Source organism: Pelodiscus sinensis, chromosome 5, assembly GCF_049634645.1.
Source record: "Pelodiscus sinensis isolate JC-2024 chromosome 5, ASM4963464v1, whole genome shotgun sequence".
NCBI classification, from domain to species: domain Eukaryota; kingdom Metazoa; phylum Chordata; order Testudines; family Trionychidae; genus Pelodiscus; species Pelodiscus sinensis.
This window is the reverse complement of record NC_134715.1, coordinates 44745242-44768911: the sequence shown is the minus strand read 5'-3', so window position 1 is coordinate 44768911 and position 23670 is coordinate 44745242. Positions and strand designations below refer to the sequence as shown.

Genomic DNA, 23670 nt, shown 5'->3' with positions numbered 1-23670 from the left:
CTGAGCATCAGACCTGCAGTGACCAGAGAGCCAAAGGGGTCAGAGAAGCAACACAGGGAGCTGGAGTCTGGCAAAGCAGCACAGTCTGCAGCTGGATGTGGTGAGTAGCTGGAACCAGCAAAGAGGGGGAAAAAGAGGCTCTGGGCAGGGACACGCCACCAGCCAAGAAGCCCTGCAGGCCAGACTGGGAGAGGGGTCCTGCCACCTAGAGCCTGAGGCCATGTGGTCACTGCCAGAGCAAGCGTGTCCAACCTGCAGCCCCCCTGCAGCACAGCCAGGGCCTGAGAGAGAGCCCTGGGACCTATAAGGAACAGTCTGTGAACTGTCCTTACATTCTGCAGACTGCTGTTTGTGATGTCCCTGTGCTACAGAGCAGGACTGTGTGTTCTCATTTATCCTTTCTCGTTTCTCCTTATTCTTTTCTCTTTAATCAGTTGGGCTATGTCTAGATTGCATCCCTTTTTCGGAAAAGGGATGCAAATTAGACGTATCGCAATTGCTAATGAAGCAGGGATTTAAATCTCCCCCGCTTCATTAGCATAAAAATGGCTGCCGCTTTTTTTCGGCACGGAGCTTTGCTGGAAAAAAGCGCCAGTCTAGACGCTGATCTTGTGGAAAATAAAGCCTTTTTCGAAAGATCCCTTATTTTAAGAGGGATAAAGGATCTTTCAGAAAAGGCTTTATTTTCCACAAGATCAGCGTCTAGACTGGCGCTTTTTTCCAGCAAAGCTCCGTGCCGAAAAAAAGCGGCAGCCATTTTTATGCTAATGAAGCGGGGGAGATTTAAATCCCTGCTTCATTAGCAATTGCGATACGTCTAATTTACATCCCTTTTCCGAAAAAGGGATGCAATCTAGACGTAGCCTTGTTGTTTAATAAATTGTATTTGCTTTGAACTGTATGAAATGATCACTGGGTCAAGAAAGCATGCAGTGTGCAGAGAGCACCACGGAGTGGGGGCTCCCAAGCTCCTGCCCCAAATGACTACAAGGTCGGGGATTAAGCCCTAGAGAACCTGGGCCCAGCCTTGTTGGGATTTCAAGGACTCTGCTACTCAGGAGAGTGGAAGGGGAGCCCTCAGGGGCAGGGAGGCCTTTGAGTAAAAGAAGTGGGAGCGGGTACTCAGATCCTTTCACTGGTCCATTTCACCGGGGTAGTATAGAAGGCAAGAAAGTTCCCCATAATAGCGGGGCCATTCCCCCACTTACAATTGCAGATGATACTAATTACAATTAGTCTGAAGGTTGTCAAGAAGTGGCTCATCTTGAGCTTTTGTAGGTCCAATTCCACAACCATGGTTTCCACATGCCATGCCTTGTCACTGGCTCACAGCCCTCACTTGCATCTGAGCTCTATTAACCATACTGTTCTATGGAATGCTGTTGTACGGAAAAGGGTAGAGACAAGCCATCGCTCACATACTCCTAGCCCATTCAGGGTTTTCAAAGAAAGTTTGGGCAGAGATCTTTAGATGATGTAATCCAAAACAGCTCCACTGAAATCAGAGAGGCACTGATTTATACCTGAGGATGTGTCCACAAGATGATGAATGTTATCCTAGCATCCAGCCAGTGTAAAACAGAACAATAGTTCTATGCTATTGTCACTTTGTTCCATTTAGTGGCCAGGCAGTAAGCTAACCTCTAAGCCCTGTCCGTAAGAGGAAGATAGCTTTGCCTGAGTGTGGGCTGTGGGTTGAAAAACAATTTATTCACTAGTGTAAACAGAGCAAAACCATTTTCAATATCCTGTACAGAGTATACATACCATTTGTTTTTAATTCAGCACCTTCTGCACATTTTCTTCATGTTTTCTATTTCTAAATTAACGAGTGAATAGGTCACCTAAGTTTAAAAGCTGGCTTGCTGCAGCTTGACGCAGTCGATATCAGGCAAATTAGTTGAAACTATAGTAAAGAATAAAATTGTCAGACGCATAGATGAACATAACTTGTTGGGGAAAAGTCAACATGGTTTCTGTAAAGGGAAATCATGCTTTACTAATCTACTAGAATTCTTTGAGGGGGGGTCAACAGGCACGTGGACAAGGGGGATTCATTTTATATAGTATACAGGCAGTCCCCGACTTACGCGGATCCGACTTATGTCGGATCCGCACTTACAAACGGGGCTCTCTCACCCCGGAGGTCGAGGTGGCGGATTGCTACCTGCGAGCTCCGGGGCGAGAAAGCCCCGTTCATAAGCTGCTCCGGTGCCCCTGGTCTGCTGGAGACCGTCTCCAGCAGACCAGGGGCACCGGGTGGGTTCACACGCTTCTGAGGCTTTGCCTGGTCTGCTGGGGGGGGGGGCGCAGCTAGTGTCCCTGGTCTGCTGGGGGGGGGCGCAGCTAGTGTGCCCCCCCCAGCAGACCAGGCTTTTGTTTTGGACCCTGGGGCAGAGCAGCTGGGGCGCTGCCGATTGGTCCTGCAGCGCCGCTCTGGGCACTACTGGACCAACCCGGCAGCACCCCAGCTGCTCTGCCCCAGGTCCTGATTCAGCCGCTGCTGGTCAGTTTCAGCAGCGGCTGAATCAGGATGCCTGGGGCAGAGCAGATGGGGTGCTGCTGGGTTGGTCCAGTAGCACCGAGGAGCGGCGCTACTGGAGCAACCCAGCAGCACCCCAGCTGCTCTGCCCCAGGCGTCCCCAAGTCAGCTTTTGCTGAAACTGACCAGCGCTGACTACAGGAAGCCCTAGGCAGAGTTGCTCTGCCCCGGGCTTCCTGGAATCAGCTGCTGATCAGTTTCAGCAGCAGCTGACTTGGGGACGCCTGGGGTTCTTAAGTTGATTCTGTATGTAAGTCAGAACTGGCGGTCAGTTTCAGCAGTGGCTGAATCTGGACGCCAGTTCCGACTTACATACAGATTCAACTTAAGAACAAACCTACAGTCCCTATCTTGTACGTAACCCGGTGACTGCCTGTACTCTGATTTCCCAAAAGCCTTTAACAAGGTCCATCACCAAAGGCTCTTATGTAAAGTAAATTGTCATGGGATAAGAGGGAAGGTCCTCTCATGGATTATTAACCGGTTAAAAGACAGGAAACAAAGGGTAGAAATAAATGGTAAATTTTCAGAATGGAGAGAGGTAACTAGTGGTGTCCCCCAAGAGTCCGCACTGGGACCAATCCTATTCAACCTATTTATAAATGATCTGGAGAAAGGGGTAAAGAGTGAGGTGGCAAAATTTGCAGATGATACTGAACTGCTCAAGATAGTTAAGACCAAAGCAAACTATGAAGAGCTTCAAAAAAGATCTCACTAAACTAAGTGATTGGGCACCAAAATGGCAAATGAAATTTAATGATAGTAAATGTAAAGTAATGCACATTGGAAAAATAATCCCAACTATACATACAATGTGATGGAAACTAATTTAGATATAATTACTCAAGAGAGAGATCTTGGAGTCATTGCAGATAGTTCTCTGAAAACATCCACTCAGTGTGAAGCGGTAGTCAAAAAAGTAAACAGAACATTAGGAATCATTACAAAGGGGATAAAATAAGACAGAAAATGTCTTATTGCCGCTATATAAAACCATGGTATGTCCACATCTTGAATACTGCGTACAAATGTGGTCACCTCATCGCAAAAAATATATATTGGCATTGGAAAAGGTTCAGAAAAAGGCAACAAAAATTACTAGGAGTTTGGAATGGGTCCCATATGAAAAGCGATGAAAAAGACTGAGACTTTTCAGCTTAGAAAAGAGGAAACTAAAGGGGATATGATAGAGGTCTATAAAATCATGACTGGTATGGAAAAAGTGAACAAGGAAAAACTATTTGCTTGTTCCCATAACCTAAGAACTAGGAGTCATCACATGAAATTAATAGGTAGCAGGTTTAAAACAAACAAAAGGAAGCTTTTCTTCATGCAGTGCATAGTCAATCTGTAGAACTCCATGCCAGAGGATGTTGTGAAATCCGAGACTAACAGGGTTCAAGAAAGAACGAGATAAATTCATGGAGGTTAGGTCCATCAATGGCTATTAGCCATGCGTAGGAATTGTGTCCCTAGCCTCTGTCAGAGGCTGGGAATGAGTGACGGGAGAGGGATTGCTTGAAGATTCCCTGTTCTGTTCACTCCCTCTAGGGCATCTGGCATTGGCCACTGTTGGAAGACAGGATACTGGGCTAGATGGACCTTTGGTCTGATCTACTATGGCCATTCTCATGCAAACAGTGTTCTTCTATTCCACTCTCAAAGCCCATTGACACTGCAATAAATGTGGTTACACACAAAATGTGTAACCTTTTGTTTCCCCTGGCTTGTGTGGACATTCCTACACTGCCACATCTGCAATCAGCATAAATGCTTGAGCTATATCCCTCTAAGTTTAAGAAAGAAGAGTCTGGGAACAGAATGGGTTATTTAAAAGACCATCAGCTCCAGAACAAGATCCTTCCCCTGAACTCAAATAGCCTGGGTCTGTTGGCCTTCAGAGCATGTTGCAAAGTATACCTATTTTCATGGACTGCTGGAGGATGTGAGGTTTGACAGGAGCTAGATCTACATGGGAGAGGAGAGTTTTGACTTAAGTATTGTCAGAGATTCAACTTGGCTGGTCACGGATAAGCCATTGTTTAATTGTATGTGTTTCTGTAACATACGTACAAGTACTTAGAGTTCTGTATAGGCATCACTTCAAAATTGTAGAATTCCAAACATTCATTAAATGTTACACAAGTTTGGTAGGGAACAGTGTTTAAACTCTGTAGATATCTTAATCAAAATATTGGGTGGGAGCCCACTGAAGTTATGGCAAAACTCCCATTAACTTCAACTGGGCCCGAATTTCAGCCATTGCTCCTTAACATCACACTTATGCAGTACAGGCAGTCCCCGGGTTACGTACAAGATACGGACTGTAGCTTTGTTCTTAAGTTGAATCTGTATGTAAGTCGGAACTGGCGTCCAGATTCAGCCGCTGCTGAAACTGATCAGTTTCAGCAGCGGCTGAATCTGGACGCCAGTTCCGACTTACATACAGATTCAACTTAAGAACCCCAGGCATCCCCAAGTCAGCTGCTGCTGAAACTGATCAGCGGCTGATTCCAGGAAGCCCGGGGTAGGGGCTTTCTGTAGTCAGCCACTGGTCAGTTTCAGCAGCAGCTGACTTGGGGACGCCTGAGGCAGAGTAGCTGGGGTGCTGCTGGGTTGGTCCAGTAGCGCCGCCACTCCTCGGCGCTACTGGACCAACCCAGCAGCACCCCAACTGCTCTGCCCCAGGCGTCCCCAAGTCAACCGCTGCTGAAACTGATCAGCAGTGGCTGAATCAGGACTCCTGGGGCAGAGCAGCTGGGGTGCTGCCGGGTTGGTCCAGTAGCACCAAGGAGCAGTGCTGTGGGACCAACCGGCAGCGCCATACCTGCTCTACCACAGGCCTGGGGCTTTGCTCCACGTCTCCCTGGTCTGCTGGGGGGAGGGAGCAAAGCCCCAGCATCGGTGAGGTGCCGCGCCTCTGAGGCTTTGCTCTGGCAAAGCCTTAGAGGCGCGGGACCCCTCCCGGCTTTGCTCCAGGTGTCCCTGGTCTGCTGGAGATGGTCCCCAGCAGACCAGATGCACCGGGAGCAAAGCGGCAGCCGCAGCGGAGTCCCGCGCCTCTGAGGCATTGCCAGAGCAATGCCTCAGAGGCGCAGGACCCCTCGCCTCCCTGGCTTTGCTCCAGGTGTCCCTGGACTGCTGGAGACGGTCCCCAGCAGACCAGGGGCACCCGGAGCAGCTTTTCTCCCCCCGGAGGTCAAGGTGGTGGGACCGCTGTGCTCTGGGCGGTCCCACTGCCTGCGAGCTCCGGGGCGAGAAAGCCCCGTTCGTAAGTGCGGATCCGACATAAGTCGGATCCACGTAACTCGGGGACTGCCTGTATAGTGCAATTGAAGGCTAATATTTATTTTCCAGTCCTCATATAAGTAATCCGTTGTATCTCATTGTGACTTAGACTTCAGCAAATAAATATACCTTCTCTAAATACATACGGTACTGTAAGTTATCTATAAAGTGTCCATTTTAACTATAAATTGAGAGTCAAATGCCCCTGGGCTTAGACTATTGGGGACTGATCATTCTCTGGCTGAAGTCACTGGAAGTTTTGCCATTAACTTCAATAGGAAAGAGACCCTGGCCCATTTTAATCTACACACAAGACCTTTTCAGAGCCGTTTCTCTCTCATTTGGGCATCTAAATCCAGCTCTACAGTTTCAGTAGCATAAACTAATTTCAACACAGTTCCATTCTGTAGCACAGAAGGACCCTAATGATGTTTTAACCATGAACCACTCAGAAGTCCCTTGTCACCCAAACCTTTAGCACAGTTAGGGGTCACAATTGCTGTCTCAGGTATGCTTTGACATGGAATTACATTATGATGGTTAAGATTACTGTTTAGCTAGAATGTTTTAATTGCTTCTGTATAGACGCAGCATGCTCTATAAATTAAAATGTTAACCATGTATATTTTTGTTATATTCTGCTCCTTAAAGCAGAACAGGAAGCTACCTGTTCACACCAATATTCTTATCTAACACCGAGTTCTTTTAACGTTTTGCAGCACCACGTGCCATCTGGTGCTCAGGCAGAAGGTAAGTGACAATTCAGTAGAGACACAGCACACGTGCTTCTTTGTCAAGACTTCAGGATGCACCATAATCTCCTCCTGCCGTTCCTTTTGTACCTCTGCTTCAGCTGTGCAGATGTGCAAGCAGGAACAGAAGCCAAAAAACAAAATAACTTTAGAACGCTCCATTTTAAGCTCTTTAACGAGCATTGGAGCTTCCCCCTCTAATCAAGACAAATCTTTCATATAGTAATTAAACTACAGCTCATCTTCAAGGGGAGAAAAACAAACATAGAAACGATTAGCTGACTAAGCCAAACAGCAGGTTTCTTTGCCCCCCTCAGCTCTCTCCCCCAAAAAAGCAAACTTGCAAGTATTCCTACAAGGGAGAACACTTCATCAAAGCTATACAATAGAAAATGGAGTAGACACTTACATTAAAAATTATTTAAATTGAATTTTATATGAAAAATGCTCAGGAGTTGGCCTGCTTAAGACAAACTTCAGCTTCTCTGCATGGCTGGAATCACATTAGCAGAGAAAAGATAGCCTCGTGTGTTCAACTAATCTATTACAGTCAGGTTAGAAATAGAATATTGCATTAGCATGCAAAAGAACGCAAGCCAGCACAACAGGGGAAAGCAGCATTTCTGGAGTAAGCACTGCGGAATGGCCAGGCAGTTTTCTATAAGTAATGAGTCCTAAGGAAAAAAGTGAACTCGCACTGTTGTAATGCTTATGCGCCTTGATTATAGTATTAATATTGCATTCATTTTCATGTGTCAACTGTTTGGAACAGCGTACCGAAGGCCAGCATTTTTACTTTGCTCCACTGGGCCCCTCCCTCCCTTCTCTTTCATTTGCCTAAAAAAAAATTAAAAGAATTAAAGCTCAGATGTCCTGAAATCTTTCAGCCACTGATGACTGCCAACATTCAAATTAAATTCAAAGCTTTTACTACGGCTCTCAGTTTTAGCTGTATAATTTATGAAGCCTGCCCAGAGCAGTTCCAATCTAATTTGCAGTTCAGCAATGAATACCATTTACTGACTGAGCCTACCTGAAGTTTTCCTTTTGAAGACCAGGAAAAAAAAATTAAAACTTGTGACATTGGTGTCTTTTCTCTGGATAATGGTTCAAGGGACATTACCATTAGGTAGCCTGGAATAACATTTCATACTAAGCCGGAAGTGAACAAAAGCATTTTGAAAATCGATGCTTGATTATCCACGTTTGGAAAGGAGTCAGACAGGACCCCAAGATTTCACACCAATTTGAAGAAGGGGAATTGCATGCCTTCAATGTACATTGGAGACAACATGTTGGCCAGTTCTTCTAAGTGTTTTCCCTTTTCCAATGAGCATCACTTTGCTCTTGCTTGGGTTCAGTCTGAACCAGCTGCTCTTCATCCAAGGGCAGATTTCTTGTAGGCACTCTGACATTTTAGTAGCAGTGGGGTTGCATCAACTGAGAACAAGATATACAGTGGAATGTCAATGGCATGCCGCTGACAGCTAAACCCACAGCATCTCATGTAGATATTGAAGAGAAGCAGGAATAGTGATGTCACAGGTGAACCTACCAAGGCAAGGAGCTGTTACCCATTCCCACTCCAAGTTCTACAGACGAGGGATGATTGGAACCTGCTCCTGCTGGGCCATGGAACAGGTAGTAATACCTTGTAGTCCACTGGGTAATAGAGAGGTCCAGCAGTAGAAGCATGCTGACCTTTCTTCTGTTCTTGGCCATGAGGAGATGCTAATCTTTGGATGTCACTGGAATCCTCTGTGTTGTCTGAGGCTTGATCATCAGGCATCCAGGATGTTGGCTGACATCACATGTTGTTACATTCAAACCAGATGAGTTCTGTGTAGCTTAAAAGCTTCCCTCTCTCATGAACAGAAGTTGATTTAAGAAAAAGGCTTTACTCACCCACCTCTTCTATCACATAATGTTGCAGCACAGTGATGACTACTTTTCTCAATCCTGGAGAAAGGTGAATAAAGAAGTGACAGATGGAAAGATCTTCAGGACAGAGGGATGGCTTTTCTGAGCGTTAAATGAACTATTGCATTTTGATGGAGTTTGATAAGTGCTGACCGCTTTTCCCAAAGGTCCATGCTTGGGTCAGGTGGCTGAGTTAATTAGCCAGAGTGAAGTATGTGAAATAGTTCTGCTGACCACAATTCTGCCAAATTCATTGATGAGTAGAACATGGCTCACTTTGCCCCCTTTACTACAGAGATACAGTGTCATAAACAGGGATGTAATCAGTAAATTTCACCCTTAACAAGTGAGGCTTATGGGTTCCAGTTACCTGGGACAGGGGAGATCGGCTTTCCCTATTTCCCACCACAGGTTGCATGCTGGCTCCCCAGGAGCAGGGCCAGCAGAGTCAGAACTCACATTGAAGCTTCCCCAGGGCAGGGGTCAGCAGCAGCCCTGGTCCTGCTCTTGGAGCAGCTTCGCTATGTATAAAGCTAATCTAAGATCTGCAGTATAAAGCTTATCTAGGATCTATACTAGAGAGCCCCCAGTGTGTGTAACCATGTAACCACTATGATTTTTAGCAGTTACATGGTTACATTTTTAAATGCCTAGTCTTACCTGTTGTTTGTGCAGCTGGAGGAGGGATTCGTGGTGTTTGTTGCATCAGTTCTCTAACATTGAGAACTTTAACTGCTGTAGCTCATCTGTTAAATCCAAACCTTATGTCAACAGAGCTGCACCCATTTACATGTGATCTGAATTTAGCCCAGCTTTGGACAATAACCAGCCTGCAGGAGGGATGCATTTGACCAGGTGAACCCCAGGTGGGCCACCTGTGCTTTATCTACCTGCACTTCTGCAGGTACGACCATTTGAAACTCCCATTTGCTGCAGGTTGCTGTCCCCGGCCAAGGGGAGTTGTGAGAAGTGGCAGAGACTGGACACCACAATCTTCAAAGAAAGGGGGAACCCCATGTTCCTTCTCCTTATGATTTTTCAACAAGTAGAGCAACGGGGTTATATATCTGTTCATTATTCAGCTTTGCAAAGTTCAGTTTGAATTGCCATCTTCATGTAGACGTTGCTGGGTACCAAGAAGTATGTGCCTCCAGGGGTGTAATTAAAGAAGCATTAAGATGTTTTCACCAAAAAGAGTTGGTTCATTGCAAATGAACTCTTTTTCTACAGGTTAACTACTTGGCAGTCCTTGCATGTTCTGATGTCAATCTGTAACTAAAGGATGGAGGAAAGCAGGCAGTTCATATTCTCTGTGTTCTCATTTATTACCACACTGTTTAGTAGCACAGCTGACCCTCATCGTATCACAACCAGGGCTCACATACCACTGGGGCTGGAGGAATGAGAGGGAAAATAGTTTCCAAAAAGCTACCTAATAAATAATACTAATAATGAAACAAGATATCCAATAGTTTGAATACCTTAATAGCAGCAGGTGCTGAGTATTTATTCCCTTTACTACATTACCAGTGTGGATAAAAATATCTTTATTACATAAATACTGGTCATTATGTAATCAACCCTATAGTCACATATAGTCCATTTCTTATATTCTGCCCACAAATGAGATATCCAGTTCTGGTTTTGGTTTTTGGTTTTACTTGTCTGTCCCAATCTTGATGTAAGGTTCATCACACATAGAAATCTTTGTGCATGATGATATACAGTTAAAATGGCAAAGTCATCATGGACTGCACACGCTGTGTCAGGTCATTTATATCACTACAATGTTCCCATCAAAGGCTGAGTGAAGCTGTGAGGAGGAAGGCATATTGAAGGATAATTTCAGTGTGTTTAAAGAGAATGGCCATCAAGAAGTTTAAATTTAAAGTAAGCAGGACAAACATTATATTATCAATAGATTAAGTGTGAACACAACACATGCAAGGACCATCCCCCCTTTCTGGTCAGATCACTCTCTTCTCCAAATAAAAATAAAAACGCTCCCTATTACAAGGGGTTATCACCATATTTTCCCTCCATCCTTCCCCAAAAACTCTTGGACCTGCCAAATTTCAAAACCTACTTATGGAATACTCTGTCCAGCCAAGGAGTAGTAAAATTAGAGAAACACTGCAACTAGTTTCTGACTACCAGTGTAGACAGTATAACACTGAAGTACCCTTTCCCACCCCACTGCCCAAATAGATCACCAACTTATTCAGAAAACCTACAACAGAAAAGCAGAAAAGATTATAAGAATCCTCACTGGCAGAGAAAACAGTTTAATACAGACAGATTCAGACACAAAGACTCCTACAAACCTATGCCACTGCTGTGAAAGAGGCAGACAATACTTATGCCTCCTCCTCCATCATAAAGGCATCTAAGACACATCCTTCAGAGCTTTTCTACACCATAAAGGCATTGTGTAAGCCCAGGCTGCCTTAATTCAAAGAACCTTCAGCTGCAAGGAACTATCATTTTTTATGGAGACCATCCAAATCTGAGATGGCCTCAGATGATACCAAGAGCAAGCTGAGAGCAGGACAAGCAGCACACCCTCCATCTTCCACGTTATTCAGTACATTCTGTGTAATAGTCATGGAAGCACTGACAGTGAGTATAACAGTGCCCTTGCCGTGGGTGGCAAGAAAGGAAAGCATACCTGGGCTCTCTTCTGATAATTGGGCTGACAAATGTATTCTGGATGTGAGTTTAACTATAAGACATATATTAAAGTTAATAAAATGTCACAACAACCTATAACAACAAATGCTGATGGCGAAAGATAAGAAAGCAAAACAGATTGAATTAGTCCAAACAGAAAGGCTTACTGATATAAATCAAGGATCATATTAAGCTCAAGTGAGGTAAATAAGAGATGTGACATCAAAAATCAGTTAACCAAAACTGGTGTGTTGGAAATTAGGCCTAATTGGTGGGCAAAATAATGAGGGGATGTAATATTCCAAGTGTCACTCCCTTTGGGGGTTTTCAAAGAAACTTTGAAGAGAAAAATTGGTTATTAGAGCAAGCTTTGCCTTCATGGTTGCCACCTCCACCACTGATTAAATCCCCAAGCCTTAGTCATCCCTGATCCTAAGAGATGTCCTGATCAGACTGGCCCAGAAGGAGGGACTCAGATGACTTTACCACCTCTATCAGCTCCAGCTGAATCCTAAACCCCACCTGGATAAGAGACTTGGTCAAATCACCTCCCACTTATATGTTCTTTTCCTTCCCCACTTTTGTCCTTCCCTTTTCTATCCCTCTCCTTTTTCCTTTTGTCTAATAAGAGTCTGGTTTAACTGGCCAAGCCTGTATATTTTGCAACACAGCTGTAAGCCCACAGAAAGGGGAAGCTAAAAAAATGCACTACATGAAGCTGGTACAAGCTTGCAAGATATCTGAGTGGTGGAAAATACTGTGTACTGTGCCTGTGTTTCTCCAGCAGGGAGGCTGCAAATAAGAGTCAACATCAGACAGAAGTTGCATTAGCTATCTTTGCAGTTCTTTTCCCTTTCCTTTTTGGGGGATGTGTCAGACTTTAGCAGCAGCAGCTCCAGCCCATCTCAACTGACTTTTCTTTGCATCAAAAGGATATTTACCACCATCTTGGATACCATATACAGTAAAACAGTCTAACAAGGAGCTTTTGCTTTAAAAAAAAAATCTCTCTATTTCAAGGGAAAGAGAACAAAGGATGCTGTTTAAATTAAATACTTACTGAATACTTCCCATTTCACATCATTTTGTTAAAGATAAAGAAAAGAAGGAAAATCAACAAGTTAAGACTTTTTAATGGTGTCAGAAAGGTAGCCATGTTAGTTTGTTTCAGAAAGACAACCAGGAGTCCAGTGGCACCTTAAAAACTAACAAATTTGTTTAACTTTAGGCACCACCAGACTCCTTCTTGTTTGTTTGATGGTGTGCTTGCTAGGGTACTAAGCAGGCTGAAGTCTCTGTATATCAATCCCTGGACCTTGTTTAAAATGATTTAATGCTGGACAGAGACTGGGTTCCATTAACGCCCTTGATTCTTTGAGCCTATTTATTCCATCTAAATTAATACAACCATTCTCTACTATAAAATAAGGTGTGGACAACCTCTATCAATGCAAGTGTACTACTCACTCTAAAACTATGAAATAGGCTAATCAGTGGTAAAGAAATCAATGCTCAGTGTTTGAAACGCATAAACCTGGCAATGTCTAGCCTTCTTTTTCTAAAGCAGAAGCAAGGAACAGTCTTTAACAGCGGTGCAGGAATATTTTTAAAAGAGGGCTGTGCTGATATCCCCCTCTAACTCTGTCCTGACCCCATCCCAGTTGAGGCTGGTAACAAAACCCTGGCATGAGGGGCAACAACTGGAACCTGGGACACAGGGCTGGCAGCAGAGCCCCTGGAGCATAGGGTAGCAGCAGGGTCCATGGGTGCCAGGTCAGCAGCAGAACCTGCAAGGAGGTAGCCAGGATTCTGGGCACTAGGCCTGGGGGTGCTGCAGCACCCCTGCACCCATAGTTCCCAAGCCTATGATCTCTAGTGCCAGTGGTCAGTTTCCAGTGTTCTTTGATCACTCCCCCTCAGTGTCAGGGCATAGTACAAACACAGCACTTATACCCCTGGTGAAGGAGCTCTTCATTTCACTGACAATTGAACCACACCCATACTCATCCTATTCGACCCCTCTGTGATATTCAATATCACTTTTGACCAAATACTCCTGCCCCACCTACAAACAAATGCAGGAGTGAATGTAAATAATCTGAATGGCTTGGGTCTTTCCTCACAGACCCCCGCCCTGATACAACACTCTTTTCTGAGATTGCCCAACTACACTACTCCAGGCTGTGAAAAGATTAGTCAGGTCCAGGCTGTGAATCTATACACCATTTGAGATTTAAAGTGTTTCTGTATTAAGAATCTGATAAATCCTGAGCAGAGGAATGAACTTGTCCCTTCTCAAGCAAGCTTAAACATGCTTGGAACTGTGATTGATTGATGTGAGTGACAGCGGCACACTCCAGGGTGACCCTGTTCATGCTGTCTACTATGACAGTGATTTCAGAATAAATTGCCCGTACTGGCAAAGAAGAATAAAAATAAACGATTCTGAAAACCCACTCACTTAAATTGTACCAACATGATTGTGCTCCAGTTAAATTTACCATAATGCAGCCAAATCAATGCATCGGTGCTGAATTTTGGTGACTTAATCATTTCCACTTTAATGACAGTTGTGATGGCTAGGGGTAAATTTGGAAAGTACCAAGTTGATTTTGAAGTGAAATTATAATCTGAAAAAATGACGTGGAAATAGGGTCTCACATTTATGGTCCCTCACTCCTGATCAAAAAAAGCTTAGAAAGATTTTTTTTTTCCTGAGGGGAAGGGACTACAGAGACAGAGTTTTGGTTTGGATTTTGGGGGAATAGTGATATGTGATAGTACCTAGAGGTCAGCCAGATCTTACCTCTATTGTGTTAGGCATAGTATTAGCAATAGTAAATAACCATCCCTGCCCCCCAAACATTTTATAATCTAAAAGTCAAAACACGGTCGGTGGACAAGACAAGCATACGGACTGGCATGAGGGAGACAGGTGAATAAAACCAAGAGAATGCATGCTATTTTTTGGCAAACAAGAGGGTATTGTGGTTCTGACCTCATCAAGAATAAAGATTCTATAAATAGAACTTAGACCTAGATTGTCAGAGGTATTTAGATACCAAAATGCCTCTGAGCATCTAGGTCTTGGTTAACAATTTTGTTGATGATGTGTGAACCAGAACACAGTCCAGTGCTCTCTTAGCTGTGCTGTTTCTTCTGAACTAATATCTTTTTTTTGGTCCCTAAAGATGTGTCTCGGAATCCAACCAGTGATAAGATTTATTGAGGAAGAAGGTGTTATATTTACATAGTCACTTTTATTAGCCTAACAATATTTACAAGGAAATGGGCAATCCAAATTTAATATATAGTAGAAAGGGCCTTAAAAAGAGTTAGCAGAGATGGTAATTATTCTTTGCTCCTGTTAGAAATCCAAGAGAGAACTAAGGAAAAATGCAATACACATAAAGCAAACAAACAGGGAATGCAGAATTAAAATTCTCTTTACTACCCCATAATTCTTGTGTTTCCATTAAAATAACTGAAATGTTACAATGACTGTGAAAACTAGATCAGTGAGGTGTGATTCAATACACTTTGGAAAATATTTATTAAGCTAAATTACACAGATAATGTATCCAGAAAGGAATAAATGTAGGAACAGTACATAATAAGTATAACTGGTTGTTGACAAAGCAAAGTATGTTGTATAGACTAAGCAATAAAGGGCAAGAAATCTTAATATTTTATTTCAAATTAAGGCTAATATGTTCAGGAATGCAACCTGACAAGGTTGGGTGTTGCATGAAAAAAAAAAAAAAGGAGTAGACCTCCAGATGCTCAGCTGATTAAAAAATAGAACTATCATGGTATAATTCCCATAATATTGACATACTCTTAAAGAAAGAAGGGCCAGTGAAGGGGCTTGGGAGGAGGGAAAGGAGAGATGCTGTCTAAGTGCCATGTCATGCTGTAGTGCTAAAAAATGTACAAGTGTCATTTTGATCATTTCCTCTACTCACAATGCTGCATAATGAGGATACTACATTATTTGTTCACAGTATGCCTACCTCTATCTACTCCAATTCCCTGCCTTTTGTCAGTACAAAAATCAAATGTGAATAAGTTATTTCACTATTTTTAGAAATATTTTGATATTTAAACTATTAAAAGCTGACACCAGTAGTAATATACCCGTTCTACCTTCAACGGGGTCAAATTATGTCTAGATTTTTCTGTATGCCACCTTAATAGTGTTGAACAGGAAGGGAAATCAGGGAAGAATTCAGTGTCTTATATTTCAATATACCCAAACTGCAGCACTCATAGTCTCCTCTTGGTGAATGGAGTTTACTCCAAATATCAAGCACACATTGGCTACCTTTACACTGGCCCCTTCTTCGGGCATGCTAATTTTGAAAGTGGGAATAGGGAAATCCGCGGGGGATTTAAATATCCCCCGCGGGATTTAAATAAACATGGCCGCTGCTTTGAAGTAGGAATAAGAGATCCTCCGGAATAGGGCTTTATTCCGGAGGATCGGGCCAGTCTAGACGCTTTTTTCCGGCTTTTCCCCAAGCCGGAAAAAAAGCGGCGGCCATGTTTATTTAAATCCCACGGGGGATATTTAAATCCCCCGCGGATTTCCCTATTCCCACTTTCGAAATTAGCATGCCCCTTCCAAAGAAGGGGCCAGGGTAGAAGTAGCCATTATGAATAAATATTTAGAAAGTTTTCATACTTCGACTGCCAGACTAACCTACAATGATACAGCTCTCAATAGACACAGAAAGCACAATCACCTGAACAGGTTGGTGAATGTTTTCTTCACTTCAAAAGCCTTTCTTCTGGCTGAGAATTTCTGTATCATATTCCAGCTGTAGTTGTCTGCCTTACCATTAAGGTGTTTTGAATGAATTAATTGACTCTTCACTCTAGAAAAGGCCCAGACAAGAATTAAGTCTTATGGCTCCATCCATTAATAAACCAAATTAAGTTAAGATGATACTAACCACTCCAAAATCATTGTCTACACAAGAGAGCTGTATCACTAATTAAATCAATTTAGAAACCAATGTATAATTATTATTTGTAGTATTATAGTGCCTGAGACTAATTCATTTGGTGCCTTTTTTAATGAGTTATCACCATTTGCTGCGTATACTCCTGTTGAATTCTTCATCCAGTGTCCCCTTTTCTCCCTGGCAAAAATAATGAATTGCTAAAGAGTAAATATAAATAATGCTAGGGCAGCATTCAGGGGAATGGACTCAACCAAGTCAGCGAGACCTTAGGGGCCTCAGCACCAGTCTCTATTTGTACAAATTTGAGGTACTGAATGCTGGATAAGTCAAGACCTTGATCTCACTTCATTTATTATAACAACAGATTCTAGTCTAGTTTCCTATTCAGCAATAAAGACAGACACTTCAGGGATATAGAAGCTGTAATCAAAAATAAATCGTCTCTATAATTATCCTTCAGATGTTCAGAATGAGCAAGTGTAATAGGTACACGCCATGTGTGTTTAATTTAGAGATGCTTTAGATATGTTCCAAGCAAAATGGCCCTGTTGCATATACCAAAGATAATAAAGTTCAAAACAGATTGTATCCAAAGTGTTCACTAACATTGTACCTTATGGGCTGACCACATTAGCACAGCAAGGAAGCAAAGAATTGTGTTGAGCGTCATACATAATAAATGCAGCCTACTGAATACTGTAATCTCACTTAAACTCGTTGTTTTCCATATTACCAATGAAAATAGCTGAAACAAAACTGTAGGATTTAATAAGCACATATTTTGTTTCACATGGAGGAGTCCAAGGCCAATGGTACAGTAAAAACATTAACCAAGCTTGTACCTTCTGGATACTGTGACTGCAGGTATTAAAGGTTAGCAATTATTGCCCCAGTGAGGGCACAACCCACAGTTAGGGTATCTCTGGCTTAGAGTGTCTTCAACAGAAGCGCGATAGCAACACAGCTACATCAGTGAAGCAGGGCCAATGCAAGTTTGTAATGTAGACCTGTCCTTAGTTTTACCAAGGGGAAAACTTACATGAGGTTAGCTCTACTATCTGCGTATTTGGCCTCTCAGTAAAACTTAAGTGCTTTGTCTTTATTGTGTTTTTACCTAAGATTAGCGGAAACATGTTATTTATCCTTCAGGTGAAATAAACCCCCTTCCCCTTTTTTAGCAGCAAATACAACCCACACCAGGACAGCACTTTAGGGGAGTGAAACTGGACAGTACAAGGGAAGAAAATTCAAGAGCCGAGGAAAATTTACTGACCACATTTTGATCAAACCAGTATTTTGGGTCCTTAATTTTGAGAGGACCTGTGTACGTGAGACCCTTCTGCTGTATTGTTTGAACTCTCAGAAATCTCAGAAATCAAAGTTCAGAAAACATACTTAATCAAATGCTGCACTTCAGACTGCATAAGATTAAGAAATGGGATTTTGGTATAAATCCTTCTTATGTTCAAGGTCATTAATGACAGCAGAGGGTTTGCTCTTAGAATTAACAAAAGCAGAATTACTACCCAAATACAGCACAGTGAAGTCATTTTTAATTATTAGTTAGGAAGAAAAGCTTTCTGAAGAACAAAATTCTTTATTTCCTGCTAGTCCAGAGGAACAGATCAGTCCAATGCAGCAGGAACAAACAGCTGGTACTTCTGTTATTCATAGGCCAAGTCTATACAAGAAAATTGTGCACCTCTTTTCTAGCACAAGGCAACTATACCAGTGCTAGGACTGAGGAAAAACAAAGAAAAGGCAAAGTCTTTATGAGAGAAAGAAACAGCGACTCTCTTGTGAACAATCTGTATCTGAACAGAAATGTAAAGCTTCTTGGAGCAAAGGGCACTATCTGGGTTTTTTGCTGTGGCCCCTCCTGGTTCCATCTTACTGTTCCTTTAACCTTGTTTCCATTCTACACTCTTATTTGCTGGTGTATTTAGTTGACTTCTGTGTTTCTGTGAACCCACTGCATTGTGGGCATTGGTGTGGAATTGGGGCCTCACCTCCTTCCTAGAGGCAGGGAGGCTGACAGAATTGCCAGGCCCCCGGTCAAGGAGACGGGTGCCTTGGGCAGAAGGGGCAGGGCTGGGAGCAGCCAGCCCTCAGAGTGTCCCAGACTTAGCAGCTCCCTGCACCTCCCCTCTCCCCCAGCCATTTCTTAGCGCTTTTGGGAGCATGCCACGTGGGATTCTAGCAGAAAATTAAAGGGTCTGGGACTCCAGTCACAACTACTGCTCCAGTAGTGGCAGCGGGACCCTTTTGAACTGCTGTGGCCTGGGGCAGCTGGCCCCTTTGCCCCCTGCCAGCGGACCTGCCCAAAGGTCAAACAGACTGCACTGAAATACACATTGGCAGCAGCTCCTGTATCAGGCAGGGAGACTCCTGACCATTTAAAGGTATAGTATGCAGAAAAAAGCAAAATAAACACTTCTTTCCATACAGTAGGGTTAACACTGTAAAAAAAAATTAACACTTTCAGGGTAGGTTACTGCCAGCCTTGACAGTGCCCCTTTAAAAAAATGAATGATAAACTATGTCAGGGCATTACAAACAGTGTAAAAAACCAGAACCTAATTCAAATAGAAAGACGTTACATGTGCAGGAAAGGGCCCAATCCAAAGCCTACTGAAGTTAATGGAAAAACTCCCATTGACTTCAGTGAGCTGTGGATCAGACTCAGAATCATCATGAGGAAAAAATGAACGTTAATGTCACTAATAATTATTGGAAAGTTACATTACAATCAGCTGTAGCTTCGTAGTTTTATTACCAACATTGAATTGCTTGTTTTGGGGATCACTGGAGAGGTAATCACAGGACTGAAAGCCCTAAGCATTTCATAAGCACAGAACTCAATTACAATTGAAGAATTATGTTAAACAAATGCTGTTCTGGAGCTTATTCCCCTCCTGGCTCGTGCAAGTTAAACTGCCGTGTATGGTTTCAAGTTACACTGCTCAGATTATATGATGGGGAGTTGCAAGCATGACCTTGAGCATGCAATAATTCTTCCACACGCTGTTGGTTGCATCAAATCAACCAACATTCCTCTTTCCCCCTATCCCTGCCAGAGTACTCAGATTCATTAAAGATATTCATATAAAGCTCTGTGCAAAGGAAGGCAAGCAAATTAGGGTGTGTGACAGGAAATGGAGTAATTATTAAATATTAGCATTAGACTCAAAATGCAATTGCCAAAAACTAAAACAATCATTCTAAAAAAGAATCTTCTTACTAAATAAGTGACTTGTTCAGCTGATTATAATCTGTGGATTGCAAAGGCCATAAATATTTCCCAAGGTTCTGGAAGTATCATAATAAACCACAAGAGCAAAAATTCATGTGGTTTATGATGTCACCATCACCATGAGATGTATTGATAGCCATGCTCACTGTGTTCCCATCTATTACCTTTAATACATGCATCCAACTACAAATTGTAATAGAAAAACAGTTTTATTTAGCAGAGAAATATAACTTGAAAATTGAGGGCTCTCTCCTAGCACCATATACCTCAACTTTTACATTATTCAGAAAAGTGATGACTAGAAGCCAACACATTCAGGGCAAGGATTTGCTACTAGTATATAAAGCCCTTAATAATTTAGCCCTGTCTTGCCCTATGCCAAAATAACAGATTGACTGGGCTGTTCTTGGAGCCTTGAGAGAGAGAACATTTAAATCTGATTGGGGCAGGACCTCTTCACTCCCCTCCTTTCCCTCATTAGCTGTCTCCATGAGTTCTTTGTAGGGCCTTTCTATTCAGTGCAGCATATCTAGCATCCTCTTTGACTCTTCTGCTATTATTTCAGCTGTTTCTTTCTTTTTTTGTTAGAGGCTGGTTTTCTGGGCCATTAGGTCCAGTTTTATATTAATTATTCCTTCACGTTTCCATCATCCTAGATCCTTATCAACAGATCCTGTTAGAAAACAAATACCATAAAATAAGAGAGCTGCACTGACTTTATTTAGATGATAACTCAGGAGGACTCCCTGTTTATGATGCTGTTGGGGTGAGTACCCCCCGAAATCCAGTTGTTGGGGGGCACCCCCCTAAAATCCAGTCTACGATGGGGAAGGTCCATCCCCTCACCCCACACGTTGGGGTCCTAGATGGCGGATCACGCAGCTCGGTCATGCGGCCTGTTCACGTTTGCAGCGGCCACACCCTCGGTCGTGGGTTCTCAGCCAAGGGAGGGAGTAGGGGGGCCCGGGTCCACCCTCACTCACGGGCCCCAACCCAGGGCCCTAAGAGCAGGTCCTACCCAACCTACTCAGCCGGCAGGGGAATCTAACCCCAAAACCCTCCGGCTCGCCGGGCCACTCCAGCCCCTGCCCTGGGCTGCTTCCTACTCCCAACCCGCTGCTCCAGCTCCAGTTCCTGTCTCTCTCCTTCCTCCTCCCCTTCCTGGGGTTTCCTTCCCCCTTTTAAACTCCCCGCCTCCTATGTCATCGTCCGGTGCCCTCCTCCTCTCTGGCCCGCCCCTGACGTCTCCGCTCCGACGTCACTGTGCCGGCCGCCGGGATTGCCCCAGCACCCGGTGGAACGTTGCCCGGCAGCGGCCGTGCAAGCCGCACAGACCTGCCACCTCTTCCTGGCTGCGCTAAGTAGCGCGAGCGCCACAGCCGGCTCAGTGCGGGGCGGGTTCGCCTCGGCTGGGCAGAGGTGTCCCGCCCCGTCACAGACGCACTAAGAACATTTGGGGCTGAATAAACTCTGAGGCTAAGATGTTAATAGTCAAGGGTACAGTTACTGCCTCACAAATAGGAAGTATCATAAAGTTATTATCCCAAAACATACTCTCTCTACACTACCCTACAAACTTATAGTTCTTCTGGGAAAGGCACTCTTCTAAGCTGACAGGAGAAAGTGCTCACATCAGCTTAATGGCTCCACCTTCACAAGAGGCGGTAACTATGTTGGTGGGAGAAACTCTCCCACCAATGCAGCACTGTCCACAATGTGGATAGTAAGTTGTGATCAAAATTAACTATGTCACTCAAGGGATTTTTCACAGTAATTCTGTGGAAAACTTCGCAGTAGTCATTCTGAAGTAAATATTTAATGGAAACCTGACCCCTCTTCTCACCCGCTCCCTCTCAAGTCCCCAGTTATTTAGGAAGCTCTCCCTTCTAACCAACAATTATTTTAGTCTTAAAACTAGCTCCCTTGTCCGCCCCTCTGGCAGCCCTCTCCCATTCCTCCTCACCATATCTGCAAAAAGTCTTTTTGTATTTTCTTCATGCAGCTCTATTAAAAAGCTGGTCCTTGGGGAGCACAGGACTCCTTGTGACCTCTGTTGGTCTGAAGTGGATAACGGTAGTGCCCAAGCCACATCTGTACCACTGCTCCAGGGCAAAGTAGAGAGACAACACAAAAGCCCTGAATGGGGGTAGCGGAGTGCTTCACCTTCACAATGGCTATAATCAACAGCAGGACAAACAAGCTACCATATTTTAGTATTTAGTGACAACTGTGATATTTGGGAGTCCGTTTCTCCCTTTGCATCCTCTCCAAATTAAGGGGCTTATTTTTGTGGAGGGGGGAGAAGAGAGTCCATGAGAGGTTGTCCTTAAAACAGTATTAAATAGGACAGAGCATAGATTACTCATTGCAGGAGAGGAGGTAAATTGTTCCCAGGAATTAGGAAGGGAAATCACTAATAAGATCAGATTGGATGATGCGGGGGGGGGGGAGGTTGTAAAAAGTTGAAGGGACTACATTTGTAGTGGGCATGCAGATGTGCACTTCTATTGATAAAAGCAACTAATCCTACACCACTTCTATATGATATATATGTATCATTTATCCACCCAGATTATAAATGAATCAACTGACATAAATGGAGATGAAATGAGATGACCAAATCTGGAATCAGAACTTCAAAGCCCTGTCTCTCAGATACTTGCATGACACACTCTTAGCAGAAGTGCAATCAGAGGAAGTGCAACATACTGCCTAACTCTGCCACTGGTGCAATTCTCCTGGGGATGGTAATAGTGGTTGCACTTATAGACCATCTTCTGGTGTTTTTACCGCTATGTTGTCTAACCCTTTCTTGAGCATCTTTAGAAACCACTGTGGCTAGAACATATCTGAGAAAACCTGGCTACATTACTGCTCCCACTGTTGCTACTATTGATAGAGATGCATAGGGAGTAGCTCAACAATGGAATATTTTACATAGAGGCTAGTATAGACAAAACCAAATACTCCCCGCCCTGGACACACTGCTCCTCAACCTTTCGGTCTTGAGAATCTCTCAGTCACACGAGATTTGGAAGTGCAAGACAACTTCCGAACAGTGGAGCAGATTTTGCAACACACACAGCCAAATGAATTAAGGAAACACAGAAATGTAATATTTGCAGCTACTATTCGTGTTCTGCAGGTGCTGGTTTAGTTTCAACAGACAAGTTTAACATTTAATGAAGTTAGGAATACCCTCCTCATTCTCCCTTTCATAAAGCCAGACATGTCTCTCTTCATACCTTAGTTGTAGTTAATTTACACTGTAGAGGCCATTAGTGTATTATGTTTATGCTTCTAATCATTTATATTTTATAAGGCTACTTTATAATGATTATTTTTGTCTAGCTAGACTTTAGTTGACTGCTACCTGGCCCTTTCTTCTGTTTTCACTGTCATAGCAGATCACATATAGCAATGAAAAACTAGTGTACAGCAATAAAAAAAACCAAGTAAAAACTGATGTAAAAAGCGCCTGTGCTTAATCAGTTATCAACCATTCTGAAAGACAGGCTATAATGTTTGCTGACCTTCAGTACTACAAATTCTACTTTCAGCAAGAAAGAAAAGGTTCTGCCTACGTTTTCCCTTCCTGGGCTTTCTACACTCTGCACACATTCCACCTAGCTCAGCAGCAGAATATAAAGAAATAGCAACATATCTGTTAGCATTAGCACCCATCTGTGTCTGCCTAAGAGCAGCTCTGGACTCACTGCAACATGGGGCCTGAATAAATAGAGCAAAGAGTTTGTTTCTTTTCCTTTTTCTTCCTTCTTTCCTTTGTAATATGAGAATGGGTTCATCCTCTCCCAACAATTGCTACCCCATTCCTCCATTGCCTGTTTTTGCTTCCCCTGTTCTCTTCCTCTTACTTTAAACCTCACCTACTTCTGACTAGTGATAGAAATGTAGCCGTGTTAGTCTGGTGTAGCTGAAACAAAATACAGGACTATGTAGCACTTTAAAGACTAACAAGATGGTTTATTAGATGATGAGCTTTCGTGGGCCAGACCCACTTCCTCAGATCAAATAGTGGAAGAAAATAGTCACAACCATATATACCAACGGATACAATTTAAAAAAAATGAACACATATGAAAAGGACAAATCACATTTCAGAACAGAAGGGAGATGCAGGGGGGAGGGGAAGAAGGTGAATGCCAGTGAGTTAATGATATTAGAGGTGGGAAGGGTAGATGTCTGTGAGTTAATAGTATTAGAGGTGATAATTGGGGAAGCTATCTTTGTAATGGCTAAGATAGTTGGAGTCTTTGT

The 23670-nt window shown here is 43.3% G+C and overlaps 1 long non-coding RNA gene across 1 annotated transcript in view; it reads right to left on the bottom strand.

The window, feature by feature from the left end:
* The window catches only part of LOC142829419 (uncharacterized), a 167601-nt gene that overhangs the window by 63359 nt on the left and 80572 nt on the right, over nucleotides 1–23670 (bottom strand). The window lies entirely within an intron of this gene.